The sequence below is a fragment of the Lepeophtheirus salmonis genome, chromosome 6 (genome assembly GCF_016086655.4).
Source record: "Lepeophtheirus salmonis chromosome 6, UVic_Lsal_1.4, whole genome shotgun sequence".
Lineage (NCBI taxonomy): Eukaryota > Metazoa > Arthropoda > Copepoda > Siphonostomatoida > Caligidae > Lepeophtheirus > Lepeophtheirus salmonis.
In genome coordinates this window covers 14,018,444-14,035,295 of record NC_052136.2, presented here as the reverse complement: position 1 = coordinate 14,035,295, position 16,852 = coordinate 14,018,444, and the positions used below count along the sequence as shown (strand labels likewise).

Genomic DNA, 16,852 nt, shown 5'->3' with positions numbered 1-16,852 from the left:
AAAAATATGAAATAAAGATCAAGAAAAGTAGAAATGTTTTACATCTCCCTAAAAACAATATTCCATAGAAATCAAGACAACAGTTTACAACAGAGTGGGAACACAAAAAAAAGCAGTCGCATTTAATTAGAACTTTGTCAATGTTATTTTTAACTACAAGGTTTCATTATGCAACCAATGGATGGCTGAAACAAAAATAAATAACAATTTTTTTATCCACATTCTCTAAGTGTAAAAATATTGAAGCAAAAACAAAAAGGCAACGCGTGTGCGATCTCTTGCACGCCGTTTTCAGTGCTGATAAGTCCATTACAGCCCAGAAGAATTAATGCTTATGTAGCAACAATATGGATGATTTCTGCCCTGCCTCTATGTGACCTTTCTCCAGCCTTAACCTGGACCCCCTGGTCTTTACAATTTAGAACGTATTTGAGGAGAATGTTTGCTTCACCTCTTATCCAAATTTGGAGTCCCTCTGAGCTGCCATCATGACAGTGTGGTACGCTATGGACACGGCCTTTATCGTCAAGAGACACCTTTATGTTTGAAGGTGTGCCAAGGGATTTATTGCTTGTGAAAGAGGGCATATTGAATAAAAAATATAGCTAAATATAGTATTTCAACATATCACAAATTGGGTTTGAGTTGTCCTTTGGTTATTGCATACAAGTTCAGGTTACAGCAAATTTTGGGTCTCGACTCTGTATACAAACAGCCCAATATTTCATTGACATATTTGAATGAATGATATACTTTCTCTAGAAATGTTTGGGATGAGTTAAGAGGTTCAAGAATTTTAGCTATAGTTAAAAACCTTCAAATGATTTCAGATACATATATTTATACATTGGCCCCAATGTGCCTTCTTTCAAATATACCCTAAATCAATTTCTCAATCTTTTAATGTCACTTTTCGGTACACCCAAAGGATTAACATAAATAATTTGTCGATATAAATTGACGATAATTCAAGGAAGAATACAATTGTCATCTTCACTCAATACTAAAAAAATAATTCTAGATTGCTTTTGTGTTGACGGGTCACAAATGTCGAATTATTTTGTATTATAAACACATACAGCCCAATATTTCACTCAATTATATATGCTTTGTATTCAAATATATGGGTAAAGTTAATATCTATCTAAGAGTCTTAATTATAGTTGATGACACTTAATTTGTCCCGAATATGGCCTTTCACTGGTACAAGCTTATTAATATACCAAAAAGTTCACACAACTGGTGCTACTTTTCAGATGGGATTCAAAAGTTTACTTGGACTTTTATTTTATCTTTAAAAAAAAAAGTTATCTTCATTCTTAAAGTTAGCCTCTCTAAACTTTTTCTATAGATATACATACACTCCACACGCCTTTTCTCTCTCTACGACTCTCTGAAGCCCTGAACGTGGTGCTGTTTATATATGTATGTATTATAAATAACAAACATATAATGATGATAAATGAGGGACTTTGTACGTGAGGAGTGGAGGAGAAATGGAAAATAAGAAGTAATGCCATTTTTTGCACATTAAGCCATTGAAACGAGGGAGCAAGCACTTAATGAATTACCCAATCTCTTTATTAACATTTAATAGTATGTACATAATACAATACTTTCACGCAGTACACTGGGAAAAGGTGGAAAAGACGGTGTATGATCGTTTTAACGAGTAGTTTTTGCAATATTTCTTTCAGCGAGTTTTTCAAACAGAAAACTTGACTCTTTCAAAGATATACATAAAGCAAGTGAGGAAACAAAGACCACGTCATCAATATTGATAAAAATACATCCATCGTTCGTGTATACGTCTAAATGTATACCTACAAACAAATGATATAGGGAGAAGAGTTCCTCTCATAAAAATATCATTTATGTACATAAATAACTCTTAGACTTGTACAGGCACGATAGATGTGGAAACTCGCCTTCACTCATAAACAGTTATGCCTAGTGATGAAAATCGTGTGTACTTTGGGCATGTAAAAAAATCAAAAATCAACATGGTAACCCTGACAATGGAAAGAATGTGTTAGAGGAGAAAAGTTCAGCTGTCACTACGTTTCGTTGTATGAGCTACAATCAGCTGTGACAAAGGAAGGATGGGAAAAAGGACAATACTTAATCGGATATCGATCCTCAATTCTACTATGAGTCCTACAACGACTTACAATTATAACTCTACAACAGATCCACAAGGAACGTGTGTTACTAAAGCTCAGCCAGGCAGCACTCTAGAGACTAAAGTACTCACTGACTCATCACGGCCTTTCAATTTTATTTCTCAAACTGTTATTATTACTCTTTGATTCTTGAGGAGAAAACATATAAGTGTTCAGTAACTACGTGTGAGTGTGCTCATGAGAAACGGAGAGTAACATTGAGGATTTCTGGTGGGATAATCTTCTATATGATTAGACCAAAGTTTTTCGTTTCGTCGACGTCGAATAATTCCGTGGAATGCCGAGTACTACCCTTAGTTACTCTATATAATGTATCATGACTTAGAGTACCGTGTTTTTTATGACATTCTCTCAGACATGGTTTTTACGCCCACCGGAATTCCAGGAATTTTAACTTTTCTAATGTAAAAAATGTCCAAATTCCGATGAGCGAAAAAATTACGTTTCATAAAAGGTTGTAAAAAATATCGTCCCTCTTACACAAAGCCGCCTACTACTTCCGAACTTAACAGAAGAATTCGAGTGCTAATAAACAGCACGTAGTTTATTTAATAAGTAGAAGATGTGTTTACCTCAGAGACGACATAACTTATGACCGAGATGGCAATTAATAATTATAGTGATCCTCACTTGATAATAGAGAGCTTTCCTGTAACGTTTTTATTGTTGATGTCAGCCACTTTGGACTTGAAAAACCAAGTTTTATAACAATGAAAACTTTCCTTTGATTAATATTAAGTGAACTATTGGATGTCAAAAGGGGACCGACCAACAAATAGAAGAACTTAAACTTTACTGTCTATAAATCTTTTATTCTCCTATTGCCTAGTTATATTATGTAACTAACTCTAAGATTTATTATAATTATGTTACTAAATTGTTATACAAGCGTATTTCATGGTTGTAGATGAAAATAAATGATTATAATAGAAATTATAGATATTTTCTCAAATTATTCTACTTTTCCTGTCCCTCATCGATCGATAAAAAAGTACAAATCTAAACATTTTTGTGCATATTACTTTGATTATATTCAAATATTGATGCTTATCATTGGCATCAAGTAGTATTACATACCGGAGGTAAGTCTTTTTTTTTTTAAAGTCATTTCATGGAGTTTAATGAATATTTAAGGGAAATTTGTTCATTTTATTTAGTAAAAACATCCACTTTGAGCCCACAAAATGGTATCTCCTTCAATTATAATGCCATTTATGACGTCAGTAAAGTAAAATTATTTCTTTTAGCAGACGCATAATTACTCAAGACAATGTCGGGTACTACCGCGAGTTTTAAATAAAGGATTTACATTTCTTGGGATGAGGATAATGCAGTAATTGAATATTCACTAGATGATCGATACAAATGACTCAAATATAAGTATTCTGTAGCAAATATTAGAGTTCAAATCCCTACAATTATATTGCAAATAAATATATAATAACCCTGTAATTTTTATGGATGAAAATAAAATGATAGTATCAATGTATACTAGAATGGCCAATGTTGTAATTAGATAATGTATTTATTTACAGACAAAGAAATTGCAACTTGCACTATGTGCTTATACAAGTTGCAACTTGTACACAACATATATATATATATATATATTAAAACTCATTTCAAGGTACTGTATAGTTCTTATAACTCTATGTAAATATCAAGAATATTATAATGAAATAGAAGGCTATGTACTTTCTTGAATTTCTTCTGTTCATGTTGACGAATAATTGAAATACATGAACCATGAAGAATATCAAAATTAGATTTTCTTTTTCTAATCGATTACAGGGACTTTCAATTTAATTGAATATCCTTTATTTGATAAAAAAAAAAAAATACACAGCTCTTTCACAGCAAATTAAATGTCAGATGTTACAACATCAAAACAATTATGTACGAGTCCTCACGGAAAAACTATTAATTTATTATTTCTTTTTTCTAAATTAGTCGACTACGATTTTAATCAGTTGGATAGGGAACATTATTTGTCTCCTTTCCCCCATTCTCTTTTATATACCTATATATTAGAGAACGTGTAATGAAGAAAATGGAGGGATACTAAAATAAAACCCTTTTGGTTAATTGGTAAATTAAATAAATTAATATATGCTGAGGGTGATGTGAGTAATATGAAAAAAACAATCTGATGTATTTTTTTACGTACTATATGCGGTAAAACAATGAAATAAGGTACTTTTGATATACAAAATAAGTAATAAATAAAAAATAAAATTATTGAGAATATATCTCACTCAATGAAACCTCCAAACGCCCAATTTTTGTATCCTGAACTGTGTGCATTTGATTTGCCCACCCCAAAATTCTACACCCATATATGTCTGTTATTTTTTAATTTATTTAGGATTTATATATCATGTTGTATTTGAATGTGACCAGTAATATGTTGCAACTGTCCCCGTAGCCAGGGAATGTTGCAACAGTCCTTGGGGGACCTCTATCACCATAGTGCATTGATTTTGAAAGGGGGGGGGGAAGGGAGCAAATTATGTAATGCTGATGTCATAAAGTGTGACGACAGTTTTTGTTTTTTTTATTATGAATTCCCACCTATTTTGGTGTAATTCAAAAAAATCTATAGTAAAATAATAATTAATATAATTTTACAATTTTTTCCCTCCACTATTGCAGTTTCATATTTGGAAGGTCCTCCTTTATCTAATAATGCTGCTAATCTTACATCTATCTACGTTTCTTCAAATATAAATTTTGGTATAAAATTCATTCTTTTGTGCTATTGGTGAATTTAATTCACTCATAACTAGTATTGTGCTGTCTATAAATAGTCTAGATCTGACTGCAGATTTGGACAAGGAATAAGGAAATATTTATATAATTACTACTCGGTAGCAGGTTTTACATAGACTCCCGTTCACACGCAAACGTTTTCTGAAGAAAATTCTAACTAATATTCTGTTTGGGCTTGGATCCACAAAAAGCCGGCGTTTCATTTAACCGAAAATGATATTTTTAGACAATGATTTCTGTCCCATTTTCAATTCAAAATAAAATGATACAAAGTGGAGTAGAATTGGTAATCCCAACCAATATGTCCTTGCTATTTACGGAGTAGGATTTTTGTTTATTCCTTTCCTCTCACGGCTGCTTGCAGCTGATTTAATAAAACACCATGAAAGCTACATGCTCTCCTCTCAAAATATTATTCGAATTGTCAGGGTGACCACGTTCATTTCCTGTTTTATTTTTATATATCAGAGCGACATATATTATCAGTGATGAAAATCCTGTATCTAACGGGCATGTTAAAAAAACCCGAAAATCAACATAGACACCCAATTTGAAGAATGTTTTGAGAGGAGAGCAGCTAAGCTGTCCTGACGTTTTATTAGATCAGCTGTAAGCAGCCATGAGATAAATGAACTACAATCAGCTGTTACAAGAGATGAGGGGAAGAAGGAAATGAACAAGGAAAATGGTAAGAATGCCTCCGATATCGATCCTCAAGCTTTTTTGGAGTCCAATAAAAGCTTACAAATATAGATTATGCATCACTTATTATAACCAGTGATATAAAGCCTGTGAATTTTTTGGCTGACCTTTTTTTTTTTTGTTTGAATTAATAATCCGAAGAATGAGTTTTCTTTTCCTTAGATGTTGTCATTATTATTTAATCCCTGAGTAGTGAACTTCCTTTCCTAATTATATTGTATTATATTCAAACTTTGATTTAACATTCGTGTGTAATAATAAAAGACAGAGAGTAACCCTGAGGATTTGTTACTAAGTTATAATTATAAGTCCTTGTTAGACTAACTAAGAGTATAATTGAGGGTCGGCATCTGAGTAATTCTTTTCAATGGCTTTGTTTATTTCCTTCCCCCCTCCTCTCTTGTAACAGCTGATTGCCTTCAAAACATTCTTCAAATTGCGTCCATGTTGCTTCTTGGATTCTTTTTTATCACATGCCCATTATACACACAATTTTCCTCCCCAATGATAACTCCCTTACAAATCCTTAGTTTCCTCATCTTTATCATGAGTACTTTATAATTTCATGTCATCTCCTGAAAAATGAAACTAAAACATTAATAAAACAGATATGAAAGTAAAAAAAACAAAAAACAACAACAACGGTACTTGGATGGCAACTAAAAAGTTGTGAGGGCGGTTTTTTTTACAACTCTAGACTAACAAGTAATCATTTGCATTTATTTACCTATAAAAAAGGTAGGAAAGAGATAAATATTAATATGTAATCTAATGGTTGAACATGAAAATGGATGGATAATCTAACTTATCGCTTTACCCATTATCTCAATATTGATTTCCATTATAATATTATTGAAGTTTTTTGCCTGTAATTTATGTGTGATAGCTTTATATTATATTATATATATATATATAGGTATACATTATTGTATACAGTTTCCCCATATCCTGTTTTATAGGTTATAGGTTCTGAAAACTCTCTTAGTACTATACATCTCTCTATCTATAGAGTTGTTAAAAAATATGACCTAAACCACATGCGATATTTTTTTACAGTGATATTAATTTGGAGCACTTTGGACATGTTAAAGATAAAGAAACCGAAAATCAACATGGTATCCCTGATCATTTGAATATTTTTTTATTATTTTTTGTGGATTTATAAGCCCTTGTTGGAATTGAGTATCCGCATCGGATTAATTCTTGCCTATTTGTGTTGATTTCCTTGCTCTTATAGGTGCATGCTTCTAGCTAATCTAATGAAACATTGTGGCAGCTTAGTTGCTCTCCTACCAGAAGCTACAAGTCAAGTCCAAAACGAAGAGAATTTGCTCAATAATTCTACAAAGTAGTTATCATAAAGACAGTTTTTTGTCCGAGTAGACTTGAATATTACTCTATAACAAAGAATGCAACTATAATGGAATGACGTAGCTTATTGGTCAACACACTCGGGAGAATTTATTCTTTTGAACTCAATGAACTTAAGTTCGCATGTTGGTCGCTCCTAGAGAAGGAAATATATTTATGTAGATGGACTTCAAATAAGATTCCTAGGTCAGATGGATTAAATGGAATACTTTAATGTTACCTTATACTAACTCAGTCCAACTCCACAGGCCTATTTCAAGGAACATTAAAAAAAAACAAATTTTTTTTTATGAATTCACTCTTTTAAGTGAATTAACAAAGTAAATTCTGCCAAGAAAATTGATAAAGTGACACCATTTCTGGTATCATAACAAGCGACATCTTGTGTGAAAAAGGATCTACTCAAGCTAACATACGTATTTTACCATTTTTTATATAGATTTATCTCCTTCCAAATATTTTTCAAATTGACAGGGTTACCATATTCATATTCTGTTGCATCATGTTTGTATAGCTGCAAGTCATACCCAACTTTATCCATCTGTTAAGAAGAAAAAGTAAGTCCCCATGAGTTAGAGATGCAAATGGATTGATTTCCCCCTGTTATTTCTTTTATTGTTATTATATGGTAATAATTTTGGTTTTTTTTGGGAAGGGACAAAATCACGTTTATAATATTTATGTATATTGTACCCATTGTACTACTTCCGATTCATTAATATTCTACATCCTTCTTCCCTACTTGATCATTAATATTCTCTGTCTCCATTTTCTTAGCAAGCAAATTGTTTTATCATCATGATTGCTATTTCATATTTGCAATAATTTTTTTCTTCATGTTAATGAAGGAAAAAATATACAAGGCCTGATACCAATATACCATGAAATATCAAATTAAGACATGTTGATTCGTCATTTGCGAAACTATGACTGCATAGTCCAAACGAGTGATTTATATTGCTGGATTTTGGTTTAAAAACTCCTAAACATGGTTGAGATCCTTATAATTTATATTGGACCAAACTAAAGGTGGGTCAATATGGTTTAATATATGTATAGACTATTTATTTATTTGAACTTTGAATATTGGTCTGATATCGATGTTTCCACCAAAATAGCAGTCTAGAACAAATGGTTTTAGATCCAAGCAGCAAAAAATCAGTCTCAAACCGAGTCATAATCTTGTATAGATAGTGAAAACTGAGTTTTCTGAATGAGAAGGAGAGAGGCAGATGTTTTAAATACCTTACAATTGATGCTAACCAGTTGTTTACGTTAAACAATGACTTGCAAAGAGTTATGAAGACTCCTCCACTCCATAAAGCGAATCTCTTGCTTTCTCTTGAAGAATCAAATAATAATTTTAACATCTTTAGAAAAGAAATAAAAAAAAAAAAACCGCTTTTCAGGATACAAACAAAAAAAAAAAAAAAATCCCACACTCTAAAAATGCTAATGATTTACATCCCAAGCCATATGTAAGTCTCATCTTTTTACTATGTACCTACAATTGATTTTATTGAAAAAGAGAATCTCTCTCACGGGAGTAAAAATCAATTCTTTTATGGTATATGTATTTTTTCGACAATGCCTCTCCTCTTGAGAATATCTATTCTAATATTTGCTTTTCAAATATGTTAGATCATGATACTAATTCTTCAGTAATGGATATACGTAAATAAAGGCCGTTGACCTTTTTACTCTCATAATTGACCTTGATAAAGTCAAGCTTTATCTATTATACCATTGTATGAGATGGATTTTCTATTCCTGTCTGGTTTAATAACTACATAAAATGCCCTATTTAATTATTTTGTTGCTTAAGTTTCATTAATTAATTATAATTATACGTTTAGTTAAATCATTATTTATGTTTAGAAAATAATTAATTTGTAAACTGTACCAAACTGTACAAAAAATATGTATTTGAGTAAAATACTATGTAACAAAATTACGGCCTTTGAACGCCTGTCCATTAACTACCACATTTATTATTGTTTTTTATCGTAGAACACGAACATGACTATTAAACCCTTCAACTACAAAAGGTTTGAATTTGTTCGGAGAGGCTATCATCGGCAGAGTAGTACAACATAAATTCATCCTCAAGAGCCGCCAATCTGTTTGCCGGCGTATGAAGGCTTTTTTGCTTGTGAAGGAGAGCATATTGAATAAAAGATACAGCTTAGAATAGTATTCAAACATATCTCAAATTGGTTTCAAGTTGTCTTTTATTGTATGCATAAAAATAATATTTTTTTAAATTACGTCATGCTACTCCAAGTTTTGGGTACCACTCTATATAAATACTTCAGACTAAATTGAAAAATAATAGGTAATGGATATAATAATTAAATTAGTTCTGGTGAATTACCCAATGGAAATACAGCAAATGGTGTTACCTCGCTAACACAAAAATAAGGAGGTTTTTTATTAGCTGTCGATTCCCTTGTCTCACGGGATACGGCATGCCTATTCAAAGGCGCCCACGGGGGTGGACTTGACTTTTTTATTAAAGAAAAGTTGAGTGATACAATAAAGATAACGACATGGGCCACGTACATTATATTTACGCATTTTTGACCCCTCTCCCCTCCCCCCATGTTTGCATTTTGTACATATGTGTGGCGATAACATAACAGCAAGCTGGGATACTTTTTCTCAATATTGCGACAGTATGATAAACATATCTGTTGATGTGAGTACTCTAATTTATATTAATCTAAAAAAGTGATAAAGTCCTTAAGAGCTGCGGTTTTTAATGTTAACTGAATCTGATAAAAATCGTTTTATTTGGTAACACTGACTATAAAAGATACTGTGACGTCATGAGAGGAAAATTATTTTTAAGAAGAGTGTATAAAAGTATGAACGTTGCGGGAATAGCGAAAAGAAGAAAGGGATTAGATGATTAAGAACTCACCAACTGAAATTGATTATATTGATGATATCAAAATTTGATCTAAAGTTCACCTAGCGCACAAATGAAAAAGTATAAGAGTTAAAACCCGAAATTTGCGTGAAAGACTAGAAGGAGTACCCAGCATTGTTCGGAGTTATTAAGTATTGTCAACAGACATCCAGACAAATTTTGTTTTATTAGTATAGTTATATGTATGTATTTTAGAAGCATTATAATATTGATCTTTAATATAAGTTAGGTCTATTCGTTGCATGGAAATAATGCCTCCTTCCCTTGGGGCCTAACATATTTATAATCATATGCTAATACAAATATACGAGTATATACATTTGTACGTCGTACATATAATCTTTCTTGACAAAAATGATGTCTTAACCTTTGGCAGATGTGCCAAATGTCTCTTTAGAATAAAGAGAAAGAAAAAAAAACCCATACATAAAAACTACCAGTGTTTTTCTTCTTCATGGACATTCAAATCAGGTTTGTAAGTTAGATTGTTGTACAAACATTGAGGTGTTAACAAGGGTTATCCTTCAAAATATGTTAACCGTTCAATGTTTTTTTCTAAAACTGACAAATTCAATCTAAACACTTATCTAATATAATATTAAGTATAACTGTATCAAACTGTCTGCAAGTGTCTAAAAATTTTAAATATTACAAAGAGTGTAAAGTTAGACAAAAAGTATTTGCTGGTATCAATAAAGATTTGAATGCTTACTAATGAAAATCTTGTGTGTGGTTTGGGCATTTAAAAAAAAGTAACTGGAAATCAACATGTTAACTCTACAACTTTGAAGAATGTTTTGTAGGGGAGAAGCTAAGCTATCATAGCATTTTATTAGATCAGCTACAACCAGCTGTGACGAGGGAGGAGGGAGAAAATGAAATAAACAAGGACATTGGCTAGAATAAGTCAGTTGTAGATTCTACTCTGAGCCCGATTAGGACTTTCAATTATAACTCAACAACAAATCCTCAGGGTTACTTTTCGTCTTTTATGAGTAGACACGAATATTCAATGAGGTTTTGAATATAATTGAATGTAGTAGAATTGGAAGTTGTATATTTGAGCAATGTTTTTGGGGAGAGAAAAAATAATGCTCATGACGTTTCATTAATCAGCTCCAATCAGCTGTGACCAGAGAGGAAGGACAAAAGGATATAAACAATGACATTTGACAGTATTACTCCGATGTCGATCCCCAATTCTACTCTGAGTCCAACAAGGACTTATAATGATAACTTCGCAACAAATCCTCAGGGTTACACACCGTCTTTTATGAGCACACACGAACGTTCAAACAGGGTTTGAGTATAATTGAATATATTTAGGAATAATTATGACAGCTACAAAGGAAAATAAAATTCGTTCTTTATACGGCCAATTACAAATTAACAGGCCAGCTAAAAAACAACCCGGATTGACATGTATGTACATAACAGAGCATGTCAAACACAAACAGTGCTACATATTCGATGCTCCATTCACGGCCCTAACAATATTTCATTAATACGACTATATTGTTACTTCTTAGATCAATTTTTTTATGATACACATAAGGGAGCACTATATACAGTGAACTTTTTTCATACATACATCCATTGAGACATGCACACTGACAGACAAAAATTGATTAAATAACAAAGATGTTTATTAGGAATTGCTCACAGCTAGCTTCACCAGAGCTTATTTGAATTCAATGTATAGATAATTATTAGGAATTGTTTACAACTAACTCAATAAGAGTTCATTCGGATTCAACCAATCAGCGCTCAGAACACTGATTAGGGAAGAAATAGGAATTGAAATAACATCGTGGTATAGAAGGTCATAATCAATCAATAATGACGAAACCATCCAATCAAATATAAAAAGTACATGTATTTATTAGAGAAATAATTACCAATGATTTATTAAAGGTTAAGTTGAAATTGTATTCCAAAATACTACGTGTTTATTGAAGAAAATAGTTACTTTGACGGTGTGACGTTAAAAATAAAAAGTTGATGTTTGTACATAAAAAGTTTGATATCAGTCTTTACATATTTTGTAGTCGTTCAAGAAGTAACTCTTTTATTGGAAAAATATATTTAGTCAAACAAAATAATAATTAAACATTGTTTATTAAAGGAAAAGTTAAAATATAAAACTAAACTTCAATTTAAGTGCTTCTAAAAAAATTATAATTTTTATTTATTTACTCCTATGTGAGACTTGAAAAGAATAATCTTTTAAAAAATCTATTTATTTTTATATGAAAACAATGATGCTCCTATCAAAGCCTATTACTTTGGAAATGGTAGCTTTAGGCTAATGACTACTTACATTTATCCATCAGCTATACAGCTAATGTAGAATAGAGTCAAGAATTATTGTACAATAGTTGGAAAAAATGGTCTAACTACCAACTGATTTTGAACCTTTCTTTGTTTCTTTTCAGAGGATAAGTTGCGTGATACAATAAAGATAACGACTTGTTAGACAACAAGGGTGAGGAAACTATTTCTGTAGATGTATGAATAAACGAGGTTTATACACGTCTTTATTGTATATTTCTGGTCTTAATTGATGATCCCATTGAATTTTCAAATCAAAATATATAGTTTTATTAGTATAAAACGCATTTCACGGTTGTATTCTGTTAGAATAATGCTATAATTATGCTTTTGTCACATGTTATGTTTTTTTGTGGGTACATGAGTATTTACGATATATGAATAATCAATCATTTATAATGATAATTGATAACGGGGAAGTGATAAGCACTTCTTCCATTCGAATCCTTGCAATATTTGTTTATATTTTTTCCTTATTATAATGACATAATTTGTCTTCGGTTCTAACTCATTACATAATGAAATTTAGACATTATTTATGCATTGATATTTTGGTGCATAATTCCATGATCCTTTACACCAGAAAACAACCATTTTATGCGTTTTATAGAAATATACTTCAAATATTTTGATTCAACGGAACATCAATTAAATTCCATAGATTTACAAAATTACAAAACATTCAAAAAGTCTTGTTAGGGATTTAAACAGGTCCAGAGTCCTTCTCATACTGCAAAAATTGTTCAAGAGTGAATGACAAAAGATATGAACATTTGATTAAAAAACTCTGGCTTCCACAGAACCCACACTTCAGTCCAATGGACTACTTTATATGCTGATAAATATAGTCTAGAGGCAGCCAAATACACCCTAGTAATATTGAAGACTTCAAGTAACCGCTCAATTAAGAATTAAGAAATTTGAAAAATGACTTAATTTCTAAAGCTTGTATGACTTTCTTGTCTCTCTTTGGGGGTCATTAATGAGACCGATGGGTATCATGGTAATAATGTTTTATATTATAGAGTTACATTGCTAACAAAAAAATACCCAGTTTATTTTGTTATCAGTTGTTGATTCCATCGTCTCACTTCATACGTCATGGCTATTTCATAATTTATTCTAACTTTGAATGACACTTTCTCACAACTCTTCTTCGTTTTCGAATATCCTTTGGTTTTTGGAATAAATACACTATCAACATCGTGTTTTTTTATTCAAAAATACTTCAATTTATTAATTAATTACTTGGTTAGTGTACATCTTTATTTTCTCCTTTGCATTGGCAATTGTCATTTGAGGCATTATCATTATGAGTGATCACACGTACCATAAACGTATTGGGTCCCGAAACGTAGAAATACTATTTTTTAAGAAGAAAATAAGGACCAAAGTTACTTTTATTCACGATTTGAAGAGAAAAACTTAAGTTGTATAAGAATAATTTTCCTTTCAAAAAAACCCAAGACTCCGTTCTTCATTTTTGCACGATCAAAGCTAAAGTGAAGGAAGTTTATAATTTTATGACTTTAAATCAAGGAACCTTAATTGATTCAATTAAATTTGTAGTTAAAAGTTAAAAGGTTATAGAATACTCTCCCGAAGTAATCAAGTTTTTTAATATTGAAGCTCTAAAATTGCAACATTTTTGGGGTACAGACAATTTTAATTCATATTTTAACAAATGGTTGGGTATCACTCGTCATAGACATGTTGCACATAAAAAAATATGCAACTATCAAATATGGGTTGGAATACTGACAATTGGAGGATGGGAACGGATTCACTCTTTGTGAATAATGGCAACATTAAAGAACTTGTTTTGTTGCAGTTAAAGACTTCAAGCAATTGTTCGTTTGTAAATTGAATTATTATTTTGAAAGTAAATTAATTGACTTTCCAAGCCAGCGAGAGGGAAATGAAATATAAATTACTATTAATGGAGACCATGTTAAGGGTACAATTGGGCCTTCTTATGAGTTAACTTACAAGGAGGCTGTCTGTATTGTGAATCTGTATGGAATACACCTGTGTTTCTAACATGCATGCATGTGTTTGGAATGTTTGAAAGTATAGATAGTTCAAGTAATACTACTCAATTTTTGTGCTCTCTTCATATACAAATTTCCTTTCTACGCAATTCAATTTATAACTATAAAAATATTGATTATGTAATTTAATTTGTTTATCTATTTGATTTTGATAAAGTTTGAATTGAATTCGGCCAACAAGGGTCTTCTGCTTCTTATACTTCGCCAATAGATTTAGTAAAACTGACTTTTCTGAGAAATCATTCAAATGCCACTTATTGCCCAAATAATTACCCTGTAGTTCTACGATGTTCAAATGCTTAAACTCTTTTCAATGACAATTTATTCAAAATGAGTTAAATAACTTAAATACAAAGATATTTTTTTTATTAAACCGCCAAGCCATCTTTATCTCAAATAGAGTCCATACACCAAATAATATTAGCTCTTTTACATATTGAAATGGCTTTTGTTCAAACATTATTTTCATTATTGTGTGAAGAGATTTCAACCAATAGTAAAAGTGAATTATTTACAAGAAATTTTATCGATTTTGATGAGAAAATTGCTCAATCTGAGATTTTACTAAATTTATATGTACAAAAATTTCATATTTTGACAAATTTTATGCCTATCATAAAGCAAAGAGTAAAATATAAGAATATGACGTTTAATGAAAGAAATTCTAACAATAGTGATAGTATATGTAATTCGTGCAAACTAACATTCAACTTATGTACATGTTTGTGTCACTCAGAATTTTGTTGTATTAGATATTTAAATGTTTCGATTGATGTTTTTAAAAAGTCTTGTATAATTGTATGCTAACATACCATTATGGTTGTGATTTAACATTATTTTCATCTTCTTCCGAAAAAAACTTTATTTGTTTACAATGTTCTAAAATTCCTTGAATGAATGTGAAGAAATTTGATTTATAACTATAAAAATCTTAAACAAAAGCAAGATTTACTTTTACATAAAGAAAATAGCTCTTAGAAAATATCAAGGCTTCGCCAGGGACTTCCTTTTCCAGGTTGGCCAATAACCGTGGAGTGAGCAAGCAGCTGGTCTCCAAGGCTGTGAATGAGGACCTCGGGTACAGGTCATACCGAATGGAAAAACAACACATCCTCACAACATCCATGAAAGCCACCAGGCTCACCAACGGTAAGCGTCTCCTCAATGACCTGAAGAGCCATGGAGGAAGGATCATCTTCTTCTCCGTCCAGAGGTTACAACGTCCAGAATGACAGGTGGCTTGCCAAGGAGAGAGAAAAGGTCCCTGCGGTCTTCACCACAAAGTTCCCGGCCTCTGCGATGACCCTGTCATCTGTAGCACCGGTGAGGTGATGCCTCCTTTCTTCTTCCATCCCAAGGAAAGGGTTAACGCAATAAGTTACTGCGAACTCATGGAGGAGTTCATCATCCTCTAGATAAAGGATACGGCCACTGGGAGGGAGTTCATATTCCAGCAAGACTCAGCGCCCACACACATCGCCATGAGGACCACTAACCTCTTCAACTCCCACGACATCACTTTCTGGGATCGCAACACCTGGCCCTCCAACTCCCCCAACCTCAATCCGTGTGATTACTACTGGTAGGGGAAGTTGGAGAGGGAGGTGTGCAAGGTCAGCCACAAGAGCATCGCGGCCCTGAAGGGCTCCATTACGAGGGAGTGGAATGCTGTCGATTCCACGGAAGTCATCAGGAGATGCAAATCCTTTAGGGGCAGTATGGAGATGATGGTGGCTGCTGAGGGAGGACATGTCGAATAAATTTATTGTTTAATATCATGTCTAACTCTTTTCATATTAACAAATACACTCCAAATTCCATTTTTATCAAGCTGGTTGAATTTTAAGATAGTTCCAATTTATCGTGGACACCCTGTAATAACCTTATATCGAAAAATGACATTTTCATCATATAAGGGTTAATATCGGCCTGTAAAAATATTTCTCAATTTCTATTTTTTATCCAAACCTGCTTTTATGTGGAGACAGTCTATATATCATTTTCATAATTACAGTTAAATCTGGATTAAAGAAAGTGCTATTTTTCATATGAATAGTTGACTAAATCCAGATTTTTCTTATGTTTGAAGTATCTGTTTATGTAGATAGATCCTAGTAATAGATACTTGCTTAATCTAAGTCAAGGGAATTGATATGCCAGAGGGGTGGCCTGGAATTTTTGCTTTTTACAGAAAATGGAATATTTGAAATTTAATTTAATTTTTCAATTTTTTTACCAAAAAATTTAATTTTCTGTGAATAGGTATGGATTTTAGAAATTTTTCTCCAAAAAATTTAATATTATAAATATTTTGTGAATAAATATGAATTTTTTTTACAAAAAATTTAATATTATAAATATTTTGTGAATAAATGGGAATTTTTTTACAAAAAATTTAATTTTTTGTAAAAGGCTGTGAACTTTTAAATTATTTTTTCAAAAAATTTAATTTGTTGGGAATTGCTGTAATGATTTGGATTATTTTTTCGAAAAATTTAAGAATTGAAGTTTAA

The 16,852-nt window shown here is 31.7% G+C and overlaps 1 protein-coding gene across 6 annotated transcripts in view; it reads right to left on the bottom strand.

The window, feature by feature from the left end:
- LOC121120399 (uncharacterized) overlaps nucleotides 1-16,852 on the bottom strand; it is a 386,468-nt gene that overhangs the window by 9,123 nt on the left and 360,493 nt on the right. The gene's annotated exons all lie outside the window — the stretch shown is intronic.